At 41.0% G+C, this 4,677-nt stretch overlaps 1 pseudogene; it reads left to right on the plus strand.

Annotated features, from left to right (window-relative positions):
* LOC115511256 overlaps window positions 1–4,677 on the plus strand; it is a 29,568-nt pseudogene that overhangs the window by 22,549 nt on the left and 2,342 nt on the right.

Raw genomic sequence — 4,677 nt, forward strand, 5'->3', positions numbered from 1 at the left:
TAATTGCCTGCTTTGATAATACCATACTTGAATTACTCATTGGGTTTTAATGACCACACAAAAGTTAAATTATCTTGCAAACCACACAGTTCCTTCTGACTTTTGACTATCTAAATGATGAAGTAGTACTTATATTAGATGACTTTGTGCCATTGTAAGCTATACTATAGCTATTTATTTTTATTTTTTAAGTGATTTATTTTTGATAGAGGAAGCACAAGCAGGGGAGGGACAGAGAGAGGGGGACAGAGGATCTGAAGCAGGCTCTGTGCTGACAGCAGAGACCCCACGTGGGGCTCAAACTCACAAACCTTGAGATCATGACCTGAGCTGAAATCACTTAACTGAGCCCCTACTATAACTATTTAATGTTATCATATATTATATATAAATATGTAACTATTTAACCAGCTGCCCCTACTATAGCTATTTAATATGTGAAATCTAAATGTCACCTTTACCCTGTGATACCTGAACCCAAGTTCCTAGACAACAGTAATCTAACAGATTATTAAGGATACTAAATGTTTTAATCACTATAATGTACACCTGCAACTAATATCTAACTGGGATTTAAATAAAAAATTTAACAAAAGATAGTAAACTGGTTTGTGTTTCTCATAAGTAGATGATATGGGAATATAGTCTTTTGTACTACTGTTTATCTGCCTTAAAAGAGAATTTTCTTCAGGGACACCTGGGTGGCTCAGTTGGTTAAGCATCTAATGCACTGGATGTGGAGCCTGCTTGGGATTCTCTCTCCCCCTCCCTGACTCACACACATGCTCGCTCACTCTCTCTCTCAAAATAAATAAACTTTCAAAAAAAAAAAAGATAATTTCCTTCCATGTCCTTTTCTTTTCTTTCTTTTTTTTTTTTTTTCAACGTTTATTTATTTTTGGGACAGAGAGAGACAGCATGAACGGGGGAGGGGCAGAGAGAGAGGGAGACACAGAATTGGAAACAGGCTCCAGGCTCTGAGCCATCAGCCCAGAGCCCGACGCGGGGCTCGAACTCACGGACCGCGAGATCGTGACCTGGCTGAAGTCGGACGCTTAATCGACTGCGCCACCCAGGCGCCCCTCCATGTCCTTTTCTTTAGATAGCAAGTGATTTTGGGGAGAAACTAAATTTCACATGAATGCTTGTGTTGGAAGGCTTTTTTGACTTAAAAGCTCTGGGGCTTAGACAATAATATTTGTCAAGTTGTAGAACTCATTTTCCTGGATCAGATTAAAGCTTCTAAAATACATGTTTTTAGCAGTAGTTGGAATGGAATTGCTTAAAACGCTGATGCCAGAATAAGCATTTGGGGTAGTGTTTTATTAACATATTTGTTAGCACTTGTTGATTGTGAAAATGTCTACTTGATTAAAATCAAATATGGTTTATGGAAACCACTTCCTCAACTTCCTGTAGTTCAGGATATACATATTTTGTGTGTGTTTAGGTATTAAATTATTATTACACTCAAAATAAGGATTGAAATTACATTTAAAGAGATCAGTGAATATCACTATTTGTGAAATTGAGCATTTTGTGTGTTTATAAACAGTATAAATCAATAATTGGGAAATTCTACTTTCTTAACCTATTAATACTAGGAATAAAATATGAAAAATTAAACAAACAAAAAAAAGGACTCATGACTCTGGGGACACAATTCTTTAAATTGGAAACCCTTCTCTGTCCCAGAACTAAAACTACTGGACAGTCTTTTTCTTAACTTTACCATTGCAAGCTGGTTTATGTAATTTGATATCATACTTGTTATGTTACTTGCTATGTATCTGCTGTCTCCTGCTCACTAACAAGGCGAGAATAGTGGGACTTACCATACCTGTGGCTTACTGTGAACGGCTCAGCAGCCCAGGGAGAAGTGACTCGAATGCCTATAAAATTCTCCACCTTCTAAATTCAAATTTTTTCAGTCATCTCAGACCCTCATATACCTCTTTGTGAAGTCCTATTTAGCAATTTCAGGAGACAAAAAATCTCTGCATTTCTTTCTCCCCTAAGCCAATTCTCTGAAAGTGGATAGAATGACCTGAGTGCTTATAAATCCAGAATTTGGGCAGGGATAGGGATGGAGAAAGTTAACCTTTCTTGGCGCTGCTCTGTATCCTTCTTTATCCTGCTGCATCTGCTGCATCCAGTGCTGACCTCAGCTCCATCACCTTCTTGTACATTCACATGTCCCTTCCTATGGTAAAAGGTGGCATCAATGGCATCTCCACTATCCTCTGTCAGTTGAAAAGCACAACATCTTTGGCCAGTAGGTATGGCTTGGTTGAAGGAAGTTCAAGGGGCTTCTCAGTTATATTCTACGGAAGTGTTTGTTTTCTTGTAGCTCCATCCTGTTGTCGCATGTGAAGCAAAGCTTCACTTGGTATTGGCCCCATTGTTCAATCAAAAGTCATGGGACTGGAGTTTCTAACCTAACCTGTGGTACAGAGAGTTTGAAAGCACTCAGCTCATGATCAATACCCACGTTGCCATACTGCCTGGGTATCTGGTCCCTTTCTGTAAACATTTTTTGGTGAATCTTGCAGTTCTTCAGTAGAAATATGTTACAGCATCATTTATAAAGTTGAAGGGCCATAGCTCCAGCTAATTGACAGGCTTCCCAAAGCGAAGGCTCTACTACCCAACATCTAGAGAACCTCAAAAGCAGGTTGCCGTCCCACCACTTGTCCTTCCCTCTGCCCCCTTTCCGTGTACAGTGCTGTGAGGAGGTTGTTCCTTCTCAGATGAATGGGGCCCATCAATTTGGTTAATTAAAGGACAATCTGAAGATTGTCTGTTAGGGTGAGGGTGGGGTTGGAAGATATAATTTCTTAGCACTTACTTGGATGCCCTTATGGACTAAATGTGTTCCTCAAAATCCATGCTGATATCTAATCCTTAATGTGACAGTATTTGGAGGTAGGGTCTGTGGGAGGTGATTAGGTCATGAGTGTGGAGCATCATGAATAGGACTAGTGCCCTCCTAAGAGGCCGCAGAGTTTACTTACTTTCCGCCATGTAAGGGTCTGAGAAGTCAGCTGCCTGCAACCAGAAGAGCACCTTCTCCAGAACCTCATTCTGCTGGCACCCTGATCTCAGACTCCCAGCCTCCAGAACTGGGAGAGATCAATGTTTGTTGCCAATAAACCATCCCATCCGTGGTATTTTGCTCCAGCAGCCCAGGTGAAGACTGAGGCTAGCAATCTGAATGGAGGAAATCCTTATATTTAGTTTCAACGTCTATTCTCTTGACTCTGCTTCTTTATCTCTTCCTAACTTTGGATCCATTTTGTTTTCATTGTACTCCCCTTCCGGCAGCTCTATGCTTGCAGAGCCATGGCAGGACATCTTTAAATTAACATTTTAAATAGAAAACAGGGGCACCTAGTTCGCTAAGTCAGTTGGGCATTCGGTTTTTGATTTCGTCTCAGGTCATGATCTTGCGGTTCATGAGATGGGAGCCCCATGCTGGGCTCTGTGCTAACAGTGCGGAGCCTGCTTGGGATTCTGTCCCTCTCTTCCTCTCTCTTCCTGCCTCTTCCTGCCCCTCCCCCACTCACACATGCACGCTCGCTCTCTCACTCTCTCAAAAGAAAAAAAAGAGGGGCGCCTGGGTTAAGCGTCCAACCTCAGCCAGGTCACGATCTCGCGGTCCGGGAGTTCGAGCCCCGCATCAGGCTCTGGACTGATGGCTCAGAGCCTGGAGCCTGTTTCCGATTCTGTGTGTCTCCCTCTCTCTCTGCCCCTCCCCCGTTCATGCTCTGTCTCTCTCTGTCCCAAAAATAAATAAACGTTGAAAAAAAAAAATTAAAAAAAAAAAAAAAAAAAAAGGAAACAAAAGAGAAAAAAGTCTAAAAGGAAACTCTCCACAATCATTAGTGACTAAGTACTGGGAACCTATGCTCTCAATCTTCCTCCATGTTATGTTGTTTGTGTTCTCAAGATGATAACACGTGTATAAATTGCTGACACATTAAAAATAAAGTTTAAAGTATATACATATAAAGCATATATTGGTGCAATAATGGTAATTTAGAATAAGGGACTCAAGAGACAACTATTTGTAGTGTGCTGTCTTTCCCTTGAACCTTACCCAAATATACATGCTGTAAAACAAAACATTTATGATACAATCAGGGAAATTTGAACACTGGATATTTGATGAAGTACAGTTTTGGGGCACAATAATGGTATTGTAGTTTCTTTTTTTTTTTTAATTTTTTTTTTCAACATTTATTTATTTTTGGGACAGAGAGAGACAGAGCATGAGCGGGGGAGGGGCAGAGAGAGAGGGAGACACAGAATTGGAAACAGGCTCCAGGCTCTGAGCCATCAGCCCAGAGCCTGACGCGGGGCTCGAACTCACGGACCGCGAGATCGTGACCTGGCTGAAGTCGGACGCTCAACCGACTGCGCCACCCAGGCGCCCCTGTAGTTTCTTTTTTTAAAAGAACTATCTTTTAGGGATACTAAAATACTTTGAAATGAAATGGTAAGATGATGCCCGGGGTTTGCTTCAAAACAATCTGGGGGGAAAGAAGAGTGAAGGAGTGTAGAGGAAATAAGAATGGTCATGAAATGGTAAATACAGGCAAATGGAGATTCATTATACCCTATGCTCTTCATTTGAATGTTAAAATTCCCCATAATAAAAAGTAACAAAACAAAACA

This window comes from Lynx canadensis, chromosome A3 (assembly GCF_007474595.2).
Source record: "Lynx canadensis isolate LIC74 chromosome A3, mLynCan4.pri.v2, whole genome shotgun sequence".
NCBI lineage: Eukaryota > Metazoa > Chordata > Mammalia > Carnivora > Felidae > Lynx > Lynx canadensis.